General features: G+C 34.9%; 1 non-coding gene across 1 annotated transcript; it reads right to left on the bottom strand.

Annotated features, from left to right (window-relative positions):
• Window positions 1-2533: 2533 nt before the first annotated feature.
• On the bottom strand, window positions 2534-2640 carry LOC119370051 (small nucleolar RNA R71). The gene has a single exon (XR_016319863.1). It is a non-coding gene; the product is annotated as a small nucleolar RNA R71 (small nucleolar RNA).
• Window positions 2641-16734: the final 14094 nt, after the last annotated feature.

Raw genomic sequence — 16734 nt, 5'->3', positions numbered from 1 at the left:
ATGGACTTCTCACCCTCCATCTTTGATTTCTGATATAATACTATTTGATCTTAATAATATATAAGGCATTGCAATTTTTCAAAAAAATCTTGAAATTTATTATTATGATAATTGATAGCGTTAATTTCTATAGTATTTTTATTGTAATTCTTCATTAAGATTTATAGTGTTTTTAATTATCTAAACTTATATTTACGTAATATTGTTATGTTTTTACCTAAAAGCTTCCTGAAACACAACTCACTTGATTTTTGAGGAAAATTGTAGGGTTTTGCACAAAAAAGGACAAAAATGAGGTATAATGTTAATCAGCACGCTCAAGGGCGTGCTAATCAGCACGCCCGTGCCAATTTCAAAGCAAGACAGGCAGAGGAAGGACGCACACACGCCCCAGCCCATGCTGAGCCGCACGCCCGTGCCCGCGCTAGAGATGAAATTTTGGCCCGTGCCGATGAAGCACGCTCGTGCCATAATTGCCCCAGACTTCCAGAGGCGTGCACGCCCCATCCCGTGCCAAGGCGCACGCCCGTGCGCACACTAAGGGAAAAGACTTAGGCCGTGCAGCTGAAGCACGCCCGTGCTACATATGCTCCAGACCTCCAGGGCCTGGCACGCCCCTGACCGTGCTAATTAGCACGCCTGTGCCAAGCAAGAAACCCAAAAATTAGTCAAAAGCTGCCAACCAACTTCCACCAATTTATGGAGCTAATCTTGGACAACCTTCCCCACATGCAAACCAAGATCTACTCTATGCACATGGGTGAGTCATGATTAAAGAAAATGGAGACCTAAAAGAGAGCTTTACAACCTAACAAAAGAAGACTTTGATCATTAAACCATATGGAATCCTATCTCAAAGAAGTCTATATAAAGAAGAGTAGAGTTCATCTCAAGGCATCCATCCCATCCCACACATTGCACTACACTCCACTCTGCATCTATTCTCTCTCTCATTTTATAGCTTGTATATAGTTTCTCTTTTAGAAGTTAGGCATTCAAGAGTTGTGCAAAGTTTCAAGGAAGCTATCCAAGCAACCTATCACTAGTTCTTATTTCTAAACTCTTAATCTTGTTTATGTCTTTCATTATCTTTATTGATTATGGAATATTTATCAAGTATTGTTGAGTTTTATTTAAGTACTATGTGTAACTAAACTCTTATACTAGGGGGTTTGATGTAGCTTAATCTCTTTTCCAATTTATGCAATTAGATTTATTTTTCCTTATTCAAGTTATGATTTATTAATGAACTTAATGCTTCCAGGCAGAATTTTCCCCTAGATTGATTTATTTCAATTATCACTATCGGAAGAAGGATATTTGATATGAAAAGAGTTAATAAAACACATGAGAATAATAACTTGATGCGGAAGCTATATGGTTTGACTCATGGGGGGTTTTTATGATTTATCAACTTTAAATTGTAAATTCATAAACAACTACATAACTTAATGATTTAATTCATATTTGATTGCGCTATTGGAAGATAGGTAATTAAATGGAATTAAAATAGCTAGCAATACATCGGAAGACCTTGTTAGTGAATTCAGAGTTGTTTCCCCTACTTGAATAATTAAATTGATTAATGAACTAATGAAATAAATTGGATAGAATTATGTGAAATCAAAACCCCTAGTAGTTTCAATTCCTTGATTTCTTTTCATCAACTTTTGTTTACTTGACTCTTGTTTATTTTACATTTATAAAACAATTCTCTCAATTATCGTTTAAATAATAACAAGATAACATAATTTTGATACTTGGATTACAATCCTCGTGGGAACAATATCTTACTCATCATATATTACTTGTAGCGATTCGTACACTTGCGAAATAAGTTGTCAAGTTTTTGGCGTCGTTGCCGGGGATTGGCAAAACCAATATCAATACGAATTATCTTGTTATTAATTTAAACATTTATTTATTCATCAGTCTTTATTCACTCAATTTTTCTATAGAACGTCTCAGGTTTTATGCAAAGAAGATCAGGAAGAACAGAACCTCTGATCTTTGATCCAGAAATTGAGAAAACCTGCAGAAGAAACAACGCAGCAAGGAGAGCACAAGAAAACAGATCCGAACAATAATCAAACATGGACGGAATTAATCCTCAACTTCCGAACATACCTCTTGCTGCAAATCCTCAGATCAGACAACAACAAAATATCAGCACATTGCAAGATTATACCACACCTTCTCTTAATGGAGCTACCTCTAGTATTACTCGACCAAGAGTGGAAGCTAATAACTTTGAAATCAAACCAGCAATTATTCAATTACTTTCCACTTCTATTCAATATGGGGGGCTTCCTAGTGAAGATCCTAATGCTCACATCACTAATTTCCTGGAAATTTATGATACTTTTAAACAAAATGGTGTTTCTGACGATGCCATTAGATTAAGACTTTTCCTTTCACTCTAAAGGACAAAGCACGATCATGGTTACAATCTTGTCCTGCTGGAAGTTTTACAACTTAGGAAGAATTAGCCCAAAAATTTTTGGCTAAATTCTTTCCATCTTCTAAGACAACCAAATTGAGAAATGAGATCATGACTTTTGTTCATCATGATCAAGAAAGCTTGTATGAAGCTTGGGAAAGATTTAAAGATTTGTTAAGAAAATGTCCTCACCATAGTTTGCCCAAATGGTTACAAGTCCAGACTTTCTATAATTCTTTGTCACCTAATATCAAAATTACTTTGGATGCAACTGCATGAGGATCTTTCGAAAGAAAAGAGATCGATGAGGCAAACGATTTAATAGAAGAAATGGCAAGCAATAGCCATTATCAAAGCAGTTCTGAAAGAAGAAAAACTGCTGGGATCTATGAAATTGATGCCATCACAGCACTAAATGCAAAGGTTGACAACATGGTAAGAAAGTTAGACTTACTAACCACTAAATCTGTGAACTCCGTCATACAAACTTGTGACAGATGTAATGAACCACATGGAATTGGAGAATGCATGCTAGATTCTGCAAATCCACAAACTTTGGAGCAAGTAAACTATGTAATGAACCAACAGAGGAGGAATTACCCATATTCGAATCCTTACGATAACAGGTTGAAAAATCATCTGAATCTTTCATATGGTAATTCTAACAACACTTTAAATGCACCACCAGGTTTCTTACCTCCTGAGAAAAAGTCTCATGATGATCTCCTTACTGCCCTTTCGAAATCGCACATGGATTGCATGAATGAAACAAGAGAACACAACAAAATCCAACAAGTTGCGTTAAGAAATATGGAGATCCAAATGGGACAGTTTGCAAACATGATGGCAGCTAGACCTCAAGGTACGTTACCTAGTAACACTGAGAAAAATCCTAAAGAACAGGTACAAGCCATAACCTTGAGGAGTGGTAAAGAATTGGAGGACAAGCCCAGAAAGGAGAAGGAGAAAGAAGAAGAGAGAAAGGCACCTATCATTGATCTGGTGGAGAAGGAAGAAGTGAAACCTTATGTTCCACCCGTTCCATTTCCACAAAGGTTGAAAAAGACGCAGGATGACCAAAGCTTCATGAAATTTCTTGACGTCTTCAAAAAGCTTCAAATAAACATCCCTTTTGCTGAAGCTCTTGCTCAAATGCCCAGCTATGCAAAGTTCTTAAAAGAAATCTTGAGCAAGAAAAGAAAGATTGTTGATCAAGGCATGGTAAACTGACTGAGGAATGTAGTGCAATCATTCAAAATAAATTGCCACTTAAACTTAAAGATCCAGGGATTTTTTCTATTCCTTGTAATATTGGCAATTTAAATTTTGAAAAGGCTTTAGCTGACCTAGGAGCTAGCATAAATCTAATGTCTTATGAAGTATTTAAAATGCTAGGTATGGAAGAACTCAAGCCAACGAGGATGTCTCTACAATTGTCCGACCGATTGATCAAATACCCCAAGGGAATTGTAGAGGACGTACTAGTCAAGGTAGGAAAATTCATTTTTCCAGTTGATTTTGTCATCCTTGACATTGATGAAGGAAGAGAAGGATCATTGATCCTTGGAAGACCTTTTCTTGCAACTGCAAGAGCTCTAATTGATGTACATGATGGGAAACTGACATTGAGAGTAGGTCAAGAAGAAGTTGTTTTTGATGTGTTAAAATTTTGTAAACTTCCTCTGGACTGCGATGATTGCTTTAGAATAGATGTAATTGATAAATGTGTAGAGAACACTTTACATAGCGTAGATAATAATGAAAATAATACAGAAGAAAAAGAAAAAGAAGGTACACCACCCAAACAAGAACTGAAGCAGCTTCCTCCTCATTTGAAGCATGCATTTCTAGGTAAGAACAACTCCTTTCCTGTTATTATTTCCTCTCACTTAACGCTTGATCAAGAGGAAGGGTTGTTGCAAATTCTTCGAAAGCACAAGAAAGCAATAGGGTGGTTAATTTCTGATCTACAGGGGATAAGCCCAAGTGTATGCATGCATAAAATCCTGATGGAAGAAGACTACAAACCTTCAATCGAGCATCAAAGACGATTGAATCCAAACATGAAGGAAGTAGTGAAGGCTGAAATCATAAAACTTATGGATGCTGGCATTATCTATCCAATCTCCGATAGTAGTTGGATAAGTCCTGTCCAAGTTGTGCAAAAGAAGGGAGGTATGACTGTTATCTCTAATGAAAACAATGAATTAATTCCCACTAGAACAGTCACAGGTTGGCGTGTGTGCATAGATTACAGAAAATTGAACAAAGCAACACGTAAAGACCACTTTCTCCTACCATTTATTGATCAAATGCTTGAAAGACTTGCAGGATATCCTTTCTATTGTTTCTTGGATGGCTATTCAGGATACTTTCAAATACCTATTGCTCCTGAAGATCAAGAGAAAACTACTTTCACTTGTCCTTATGGTACCTTTGCCTATAGGAGAATGCCTTTTGCACTATGCAATGCTCCTGCAACCTTCGAAAGATGCATGATGTCCATATTTTCTGATATAGTTGAGAAATCTATTGAGATATTTATGGATGGATTCTCTGTATTTGGTTCTTCTTTCGATGCATGTCTTCATAATTTATCTTTAGTAATGCAACGATGTGAAGACACTAACCTTGTTTTAAATTGGGAAAAATGTCACTTTATGGTTAGTGAAGGTATTGTCTTAGGGCGTAAGATCTCTCAAGAGGGAATTGAAGTAGACAAAACCAAAATCGAGGTAATTGAAAAACTTCCTCCTCCTAACTCAGTAAAAGGGATAAGGAGTTTTCTTGGTCATGCAAGGTTCTACGGAAGGTTCATCAAAGACTTCTCAAAAATCACAAAACCTCTTTGTAATTTATTAGTTAAAGATGTTCCTTTTAATTTTGACAAAAAGTGTTTAGATGCTTTTAACAGGTTAAAGAGGGAGTTGATGTCAGCACCTATCATCACTACACCAGATTGGACTCTTCCGTTTGAACTAATGTGTGATGCTAGTGATCATGCTGTTGGAGCCATTCTTGGGCAAAGAAAGGAAAAGAAGTTGCATGTTATCTATTATGCTAGTCGCACATTGAATGATGCACAATTGAATTATGCAACTACTGAAAAAGAATTGTTAGCTATTGTTTTTGCTTTTGACAAATTCAGAGCCTATTTAATTGGAGCAAAAACAACAGTTTACACAGATCACTCAGCTATCAAATATTTGCTAGAAAAGAAAGGTGCTAAACCGAGACTAATTCGTTGGGTTCTCTTATTGCAGGAATTTGATCTGAAAATGCGCGACAAAAAGGGAACCAAGAATCTAGTAGCTGACCACCTTTCCAGGTTAGAATTGGGGGAAGAGGATACAACCAAGCTACAAATCAATGAAAGCTTTCCCCATGAGCAACTTTTGCTAATGGCAAATACTCAAGCCCCCTGGTATGCTGATATAGTTAACTATCTTGTTTGCAAAATCACTCCTCCCAACTTTTCTTATCAACAAAAGAAAAAATTTTTCCATGATATCAAATACTACTATTGGGAGGAGCCCTTTTTGTTCAAATATTGTAGTGATCAGCTATTCCGGCGGTGTATACCGGAAAGTGAAATGGAAAGTGTCCTTAAATTCTGCCATTCAATGGAATGTGGAGGGCATTTTGGAGCAAATAAGACAGCAGCGCGTGTATTGGAAAGCGGTTTGTATTGGCCTAATCTATTTAAAGACGCTTTTAACTATGTTCGTCTTTGTGATCGTTGTCAGAGGTTAGGTAACATTTCCAAGAGACATGAGATGCCTTTGAATAGCATTCTTGAAGTTGATATCTTTGATGTTTGGGGTCTGGACTTCATGGGACCTTTTCCATCATCATACTCAAACCAACACATCTTAGTAGCGGTGGACTATGTGTCAAAATGGGCCGAAGCTGTCGCCCTTCCCAATAATGATGCCAAAATTGTGCTAAACTTCATCAAGAAATATATCTTCACATGACATGGTACTCCGAGAGCGATAATCACATATGGAGGTAAGCACTTCTGCAACAAATACCTTGATTCCCTACTTTCTAGATATGGTGTTACTCACCGTGTAGGTACCCCATATCACCCTCAAACGAGTGGGCAAGTAAAAGTCACGAACCGGGAAATTAAAAAGATTTTGGAGACAACAGTTGGCCAATCAAGGAAGGACTGGTCCAAGAAACTCGATGATGCTCTTTGGGCCTACAGAACAGCATTCAAAACACCAATTGGCATGTCCCCATATCGAATGGTATACGGTAAGGCTTGTCACCTCCCTGTCGATCTTGAGCACAAGGCATATTGGGCAATACAATTCCTCAACTTTGATACCAAAGAAGCTAGTCAAAAGAGGTTGCTTCAATTAAATATGATGGATGAAATGCGGCTCCACGCTTATGAAAATGCCAAAATCTATAAAGATCGCACAAAAAAGTGGCATGATAAGCGTATCATCCTTCGGAATCTAAGGGTAGGCCAACAGGTATTACTCTACAACTCTAGACTCCACCTTTTTCTAGGAAAATTGCGCTCAAGATGGTTCGGTCCATTCACCATTAAAGAAATTTTCCCGCATGGAGCAGTTGAAATAATGGATGGTGACTGAAGTTTCAAAGTTAACGCTCACCGTTTAAAAGTTTACCAAGGTGGAAATTTTGATCCCGTTAAAACCGCTATCAGTCTTGATTAGCTATAATCAGGTTCAGTACGTCGAACTTAACGACGTTAAACAAAAGTGCTTGTGGGAGACAACCCACTTTTGATTATTTTATTTTATGTGTTTGTTCTTTTATTTTATTCAAATTACAGGAATAAACAAGAATTCAAAAGGAAGCATGCCCTAGGTATGTCAATTAAAAAAAAATGTGAAAAATGGGAAACAAAGGGCAGCACGCCCGTGCCACATAGTACGCCCAATGCAAAATCATTGGCACGCCCGTGCGAGGTAAGTAATTTTCAATGTGCAGGAAAAACGCGCGCACGCCCTTAACCATGCCCTACAGCACGGCCGTGCCTATCGTGACCTGGACTTCTAGAGGCTTGCACGCCTCCAGCCGTGCAGATCCGCACGCCCGTGCCAGGTAAGCTAAGCTTTATCCTGCAGAAGAGACGCGCACGCCCCAAGCCGTGCCAAGGTGCACGCCCGTGCCCGCTTGCATCAGGACTTCCAGAGGCTTGCACGCCCCGGACCGTGCCATCCCGCACGCCCGTGCGCGCTATCAACCAGAGTTCCAGGAGCGCGCACAGTTCAGACCGTGTGAAACCGCACGGCCGTGCTCGCTATTCTATTTAAATAGCACACCCTAATTCCACAAAGCACGCCCTAGCCGCCAGTGCCCATTTTCGCCCTTTTCTCTCATTTTCTCTCAATTTCCCTCGTTTTTCTCTCATTTTCTTCCATATTTTTCATTATCATGCCTCCCAGGTACAAAAGAAGCAGACCTGCTTCATCTGTAGCAGCTGGACGCCGCTCCTCTCGCTCTTCCACAGCATCTCCACCATCCGACAGTCCACCACTTCCTCCGTTTGAGCCGGGGTCTCTCAAGCAGCTGGAAAGGTACCATAAACTCTCATCACACCCTATTCTGCCAAATAAATTTATAGATGAGAATGCCTTGTCAATTGTTAGGCTTCGGGATGCGGTGGTAGAGCCACTTAGGCGAGTGGGGTGGGGAAATTTTATTGAGATGAAAGATCATGTGTATGCCACTTTAACTTTGGAATTTTTAAGTTCATATTACTCCACTATTAGATTCCCAACTGGATGTATTCGGGATTTCATTCGATTTAGATTACTCGGGAGAGATTTTGAACTGACAGTAAATGAAGTTAGTCACGTTTTCAGTTTCCCCACCGAAAATGCGAGTACACAAATTCCTGCAGACTCTTTTGATTCAGATAGGTGGCATGAATTGACAGGTGAAAACCATTATAATCCTAGGGTCTCTAAAGCATCGAAATTGAAAAGCCCTGCTTTGAGGTATCTACATAAATTTCTGGTTAGTACCATTTTTGGTAGAAGTGAGAGTGACGGTGTTTTAGGATGCAATGAACTCTATTTTTTATGGGTCATTAACCACGGAGTTTTGATAAATGTGGGCTATTGGCTATGCCAAAAATGGGCTCGAGTTGCCAAGGCCGACAAGGGGGCCATCATGATAGGTAGTTTTGTCACACGTATCGCTACCTACTTGAGGGTGTGGAACCCGGCTAGACCTATTTATGACAGTCTTGGTGGCGGCAAAGGTACCAGGTTAAATATCGATATGATGATCCATATGCGGATAGTGGAAAAGGCCGGCGAATCTTATCGTTTAGTAGGCGCTCCAGCAGATAGTTCTGATCATGAGGCACCTCAGGATGCCGGTGGCGCTAACACAGAGGAGGATATTCCACCTCCTTTCTCTAGTTTTAGTTTTGGTGCAGGTCCTTCCGGAGCTGGACCTTCCTTCCCAGGCACTTCCACTGTGTCCAATGATGAGGTGCTTGCACGACTACTTTCTCGCATGGATGTGTTCGACACTCGGCTAACTGGCATGGAATCGATGACCGATTCCAGACGATAGAGATCATGCACGGCAGCCTCGATTCCCGCCTGGACACTCTACAGGGTCATTACTAGGGGCTCTCCACTCGGCTTCAAACTGTGATTCAGCTGCTGCAGCCTCCTCCCCCTCCACCACCAGAGGCCTGATCTATTTCCCCTCATTTTGGTTCCTCCTCCTTATTTTTCTATGTGTCAAACATTTTACATTGGTTTTTGTTTGATTCCTTTGGATTTGTGTTAGTTTCAGTTTAATTACTTTGGATTTCAGTTATTTTTCAGTTTTAATATTTTGGAATTTTTATTATGTTTCTAACACTTTAGCTTGGATGAACTTCGCACCCCACTTCACTCTTTTGTCTCAAATCAATGCTGGTATTTTTCTCCACTTTCTCCTCCTTACTTGATCTATCCGCCATGTCATTAATTTTGGAAAATATATAGCTCATTGAGGACAATGTGCTCAATTAAATTGGGGGGAAGATATTTTTATCTAAAATTCTCATGAGCTTTTATTTTATTCTAGTAAATAAAATAAGTATGGAATAATTATAATCAAATTTAAAATTTATCTTAAATTCTTAACCTTTAATTAAATTAATTGTGTTTCAAAAGTTAATTGCTTTTAACCAAAATTCATATTTTTAACTCAACATACTTCTTTAATTTAACTATTTGTTTAGAAAATTTTGAATCCTAATTGAAAAAAAAATAAGAAGACAATGGACAATAAAACCATAATACATATATATTTTAGAGTCAATAAAGGATGAGGGTATTATGAAAAAGCAAGATTGAAATAACAAAGTAGTATGGAGCATAAAATGCAACTACTATTTGCTTGTATTCCTATATATATTTATAAATATATAAGTGGTATGGAGAATAAAATGCAACCACTAAAGAGGCAAAAGGTGAGAAGTGGGATGGAGCATAAAATGCAACCACTTTATGTGATAGAAATAAATTACCTAAAAATACCTTGAGATGAGACATATTACATGTATGCTAAATTTGTCCTAAGTACTTACTACTCTAAAGAAGGAGACAAAAATTTTGTTAACTCATGGTTAATAAAAAGAATATGTTCTATTAAAAATTTTTTGAATTTTGACTAGAATTAATTAACATAAAGAAACATATGATTTACTCTTTTGTTAATAATTGGATATTTATTAAATTCGATAATAATTATTCCAGACTATTTTAAGCTAGCATTTTAGTTTTATTTGCTTGACGACAAGCAATAACTCAAGTTTGCGAAATTTTGATAGCGTTAATTTCTATAGTATTTTTATTGTAATTCTTCATTAAGATTTATAGTGTTTTTAATTATCTAAACTTATATTTATGTAATATTGTTATGTTTTTACCTAAAAGCTTCCTTGAAACACAACTCACTTGATTTTTGAGGAAAATTGTAGGGTTTTGCAGAAAAAGGACAAAATGAGGCATAATGTTAATCAGCACGCTCAAGGGCGTGCTAATCAGCACGCCCGTGCCAATTTCAAAGCAAGACAGGCAGAGGAAGGATGCACGCATGCCCCAGCCCATGCTGAGCCGCATGCCCATGCCCACGCTGGAGATGATATTCTGGCCCGTGCCAATGAAGCACGCCCGTGCCATAATTGCCCCAGACTTCCAGAGGCGCGCACGCCCCATCCCGTGCCAAGGCACACGCCCGTGAGCGCACTAAGGGAAAAGACTTAGGCCATGCAGCTGAAGCACGCCCGTGCTACATATGCTCCAGACCTTCAGGGCCTGGCACGCCCCTGACCATGCTAATTAGCATGCCCGTGCTAAGCAAGAAACCCAAATATTAGTCAAAAGCTGCCAACCAACTTCCACCAATTTATGGAGCTAATCTTGGACAACCTTCCCCACATGCAAACCAAGATCTACTCTATGCACATGGGTGAGTCATGATTAAAGAAAATGGAGACCTAAAAGAGAGCTTTACAACCTAACAAAAGAAGACTTTGATCATTAAACCATATGGAATCCTATCTCAAAGAAGTCTATATAAAGAAGAGTAGAGTTCATCTCAAGGCATCCATCCCATCCCACACATTGCACTACACTTCACTCTACATCTCTTCTCTCTCTCATTTTATAGCTTGTATATAGTTTCTCTTTTAGAAGTTAGGCATTCAAGAGTTGTGCAAAGTTTCAAGGAAGCCATCCAAGCAACTTATCACTAGTTCTTATTTCTAAACTCTTAATCTTGTTTATTTCTTTCATTATCTTTATTGATTATGGAATATTTATCAAGTATTGTTGAGTTTTATTTAAGTATTATGTGTAACTAAACTCTTATACTAGGGGGTTTGATGTAGCTTAATCTCTTTTCCAATTTATGCAATTAGATTTATTTTTCCTTATTCAAGCTATGATTTATTAATGAACTTAATGCTTCTAGGCAGAATTTTCTCCTAGATTGATTTATTTCAATTATCACTATCGGAAGAAGGATATTTGATATGAAAAGAGTTAATAAAACACATGAGAATAATAACTTGATGCGAAAGCTATATGGTTTGACTCATAGGGGGTTTTTATGATTTATCAACTTTAAATTGTAAATTCATAAACAACTACATAACTTAATGATTTAATTCATATTTGATTGCACTATTGGAAGGTAGGTAATTAAATGGAATTAAAATAGCTAGCAATACGGAAGACCTTGTTAGTGAATTCAGAGTTGTTTCCCCTACTTGAATAATTAAATTGATTAATGAACTAATGAAATAAATTGGATAAAATTAAGTGAAATCAAAACCCCTAGTAGTTTCAATTCCTTGATTTCTTTTCATCAACTTTTGTTTACTTGACTCTTGTTTATTTTACATTTATAAAATAATTCTCTCAATTATCGTTTAAATAATAACAAGATAACATAATTTTGGTACTTGGATTACAATCCTCGTGGGAACGATATCTTACTCATCATATATTACTTGTAGCGATTCGTACACTTACGAAATAAGTTGTCAATAATTTTAACTCGATTAAGAAAGTTATAAATATTTTAGATCAATTATAAAAATTTTAGAAAAAAAACAGCTATTTTAACTCAATTGTTTTAGAAAAGCTATTTTAATTTAATTAAAAATCTTAATATTTTTATAAAACAAAAGATAAAAAGGAAAATGTTTTTAACTCAATTAGAAATATTTAAACTCAATTAGGAATCTATCAAACAAAAATTCAATTACAAATCCTAATTTTGAATAAAAGGATAAATATTTGAACAAAATTAGAAAAAAGAATATCCTAGTAATTGATTATTAATTTATTATAATAATAAAAGACTAATATTTGAGGTCAATTAGGAATCTTAATGTTTTTTCTTAAAAAAAAAGTAAAAATAACTTTAATTCAATTAGGAATCCTAATATTTTTATATTTTTAAAAATTTATTAATATTGTAAAAATTTTAACTTAATTAGAAATATATATTTTGAACTGAATTATTTAACATTAAAAAAATAAAAAATATTTTAACTTAAATAAAAATGTTAGTATTTTATAAAATAAAAAACAGAAATAATTTGATTTAATTAAAATATTTAGACTCAATCATAAATTCTGATATTAAAAAAAATGTTAAAACCTCTAAAAAGTATCTAACTCTATAATATTCTCTTTGTTTATTCCAACTTCATGGGTGTCTCAAAAAAAACTGAAATATCTTATAACTTTTTTTTTTTTACAAAAATAGGTTTCACTAAATGTAATTTTGATTGTATTCGGCAACAACTTTTTAAGTAACGTTAAGCATTTTAACCGATCAAAATGCTAAACGTTATTTTATATAGTGTTTAATAAAATAACATTGGACTATCTTTTAGAGATTAAGGTAGCGTTTTATAAAAGGTTAACTCATGTAACGTTTAGTTTTAGCGTTTTATGAAAGCTACTCAAACAGCTAACAGCTAAACGCTACTGAAATAGCTACTCTAACAGTTAACAACTATCAAAACAGTTAATTTGGCCAAATAGACCCTTTACTTAAAAATAGTTTTCACTAATTGAATTTTAAATGTTGAAGTAGCACCAGTTATACTGTTTAGTTCAATTAAAAAGTGATATAATATTATTTTATAATTATAGAGATAATTTTATTTTAATTAAATGATTTATTGAATCAAATTTGAATTATTGTTTGAATAAATAAGCAATATTTGTAAAATCGGACTGGATCGGCCGATTAGACTGGTTCAACCGTAAATCCATGGTCAGTTTGGTCTAGTTTGACATCTAAAGTCGAAATGCTTAAAAACTAGACAGAACCAATTCGAACCAGGAAAATCAAAAAATCGGCTAGGCCCAATAAAACCCAGTTTTTTACTTTTGTACCTATAACCATCATTTTTTGTATCTTTACCCAGTGTGTCCCCATCTACTGTCATTATAATTGTGAATCAGTGATAATTGTGAATTAGTTGTACCCTATTTGGATTCCCCTTTAATGAAAACAGATTAGTTGTATCCTACATTTAGAGATACACCACCTACAAACTGTCTTCTCAAACCTCCCTAAAACTCATTTATTTTTCATAATTATCGGCTTGTGACCCTTCATTGACGTCGTTCGACGGTGATAAATGACGTCCAGAGCAAGAAGATTGACACTCATTGTAAAAATAAAAAATGGTGACAGAGACGGATTATTCATCATGAAATCTAGTTCCAAGAAAAATTAAAGCTTCGAATGGTAAAGAAAAAGTATCCTCAGATCGAAAAATTAAAATGAAAAAATTGTGCACTAAAGGGTTATCTTCAAAATCCCTTTCTTCCTTGAATCCATAACACCAGTGATCGCTACCAAGAGAGTTGTCCCCAAATGGGTCGCCATATTTGTGCACTAAAGCATTGTCTTATTTGCATGCATTTGATTTAAATTGCTCAAGACTTTAGAAAATGAGGGAAATTCAAAATTTGAAACATGGAATTTTAATTTAAAAAAGTTTGAAAATTGATAAATTAACTCCATTAGCTCACAAATTTCCTCCCTTTTAGGCTGAAATAATGTAATTAGTGGTGCTTTGGGAGTCTATCCACATGAGTTGGCTATCTATCAAATAAAGAGCCCCTTTAATGCTGTTTAGGGGTAAAATAGATATAATTTCAGAAAACTATTCACTTAAACTACCCATCTTATTTCCTGTACAAATTCAATTATCTTTGTGCAAAGAGAAAAGAGGGAGTAATAATTTTTTTTTTAAAAAAAAAATGATAAACTCATTTATGACTTTAATATAAACAATATATTTTTAATCTTTTTTATAATAATCTTTTAGTTATCATTGTAGTTAATTAATAAATTTTAATTTATTTTTTTAAATATTGATAAACTAACATAATCTTATCAATTTTTTTGCCTCTTTATATACCACTTAGACTTCGAAAAAAGATTATCGGGTAATGCTCTCTTCAAACTAGGACATTGTACTACTATATTAAAGTAAGATTTTTTTTTTTTGTATTTATTTTATCAAAATAAAATAATAGTAATTACTATGGAAAATGGTAATAGAAATTCTAATGTTAAATTAGTGTATTATAAGTGTCTAATTTATTATGTCTCATTAATTATTAAAAAAAAAATCTATGGGTTGTGGCGCACTTGGCAACGTAGCTGAAAATGTGGGAAGAGTGTTCAGGTTCAATTCCCACTAAACGCAAAAGCAGGGAGGGGCGAAGAGACTTAGCTGTACTTAAGGGTGGCCAAATTACTATTCCCAGAATCGGAACCGGTGGGAACCGGAATCGAAATCGAAACCGATGGCCTACAGTTCAGTTCCAATTCCACCATTTTTGGAACCGCGAATCGGCGGTTCCAAGAACCGGCCGGAACCAGATGGAACCGCCGATTTTTCCAGTCGGTTTCGAACCGGTTCCAGTCGATTCCAACAGGAAGCAGCTTTTTATTTCTTTTAACAAATTTTTTTATGAAATCCCCAAATTACCCCTCCTAACAACTATAAACGGCTACATAACGGCTAGTTTCAAGGGTATTTGTTGAAAAATGATTTTTTGGATTTATTATAAATACCTCATTCCATTTACAATCGCCTCACACAAAATTACCTCTACTCTCTCTACTCTATATTATTGCGCTCTACTCTATAATCTCTCTAATTTTCATTCATAAATTATTGTCTAAAATATTGCAAGATAATTTCTTCAAAGTCCAATCTCCAATTATTTGTCCAAGTTATTGTGAATTAATTTCTTCAAATTCCAATGTCTAATTATTCTCTCTAATTTTTTTATTTAATTTTTCAAATTGCATATTATTTTCATATAATGGCAAGTAGAGGAAACTCAAGTTCTGCTAAGAGCAAAGGAATGATTGGAGAAACACAATATTAATCTTTCCCTACAAACGACATCTTCGATTTCACTCTCAACCAATATAATCTTGAGGGATATCCAAATGAAAATTTAGAAATTCCAACTCAAGAATCTGAATTTAATGATTAGCAATTACAACAAGAGGAAGAGGAAGAGGAAGAGGAAGAGGAAGAGCAAGGTACACAAGTTCTTCGAAGAGCAAGACAAAGTTCCGACATATTCGCCATTCATTTCACGAAGAAATTCGAAGGCGACAAAATGTTCGATGTAATTTGCATTTATTATAAATTCAAACAATCAGATGGTTATGGATCATTTTGGAAGCATTTGGAGGCAATATGTCCAACAAAAATAGGAGTTGATCAGTCTCAAACACAAATTTTTGGGTATGCATCTTCTAACATTTTTTTATTTCAATATTTTGAAAAACAACGAAAAGAAAAATTAACTAAAATAATTTCTATGGAACATTTATCTTTTAGTTTTGGTGAAAAAGTAGGTTTTAATCAATATTGTAAAAAAATTTTAAATCCTTCTGCTAAAAGAGTGCCAAGAAATACTGTAAAACGAACTATTATTTCTTTATATAAAAAAGGAAAAAAAGAGTTAGAACTTTTATTTTCTCAAACGAAAATTCGTGTTTCAATTTGTTGTGATATTTGGAGTGATCATTGGCAAATGCATTCTTATATGGGCATTACATGTCATTAGATTATGATAATTGGAAAATTCAAAAAAGAATTATTGCATTTCGTGCTTTTGATAATAAACATACTGCAAATAATATTTATAGAATAATTATTTCAATTTTAGATGAATATAAGTTGACAAAAAAAATTTTTTCAATTTCATTTGATAATGCTTATGCTAACACTAAATCGATTACTGAATTTAAATCAATTTATGAACCAAATATTGGTGGAAAATTTTTTCATATAAGATGTGCTTGCCATGTTTTAAATTTATGTGTACAAGATGATTTAAAAGTTCTTAAATCTTATATTTCTCCAATTAGAAAAACTATTTCATATTCATGGGGACATCCCCAAGTGATGAAAAGTTGAGCTAAATTTTGTAAGAAAAATAATAAAAGACCAAAACATTTTTCAAGGAATGTCCCAACTCATTGGAATTCAACATATGTATTATTGAACGAGTCTTTTTCTTATAAAGAATTATTGTGCATTTTTGTTACTAACAATATTGAAGAAATTAATTTATATCCACAAAATTGGGATATTTGTGCAAAAATTTTAGATATTTTAAAAATTTTTAATGATGCTACCTATAAATTTAGTGGGGTTTATTATCCTACATCTTAATTATTTTTGCCTATATGCATTAATATTACTAGTGCACTCCAATAATTTGAAAATGATTTAT

This window comes from Jatropha curcas, chromosome 2, assembly GCF_041381405.1.
Source record: "Jatropha curcas cultivar XTBG-Jc1 chromosome 2, XTBG_Jcur_1.0, whole genome shotgun sequence".
Taxonomy (NCBI): Eukaryota; Viridiplantae; Streptophyta; class Magnoliopsida; order Malpighiales; family Euphorbiaceae; genus Jatropha; species Jatropha curcas.
This window is presented reverse-complemented; position numbering and strand designations above follow the sequence as displayed.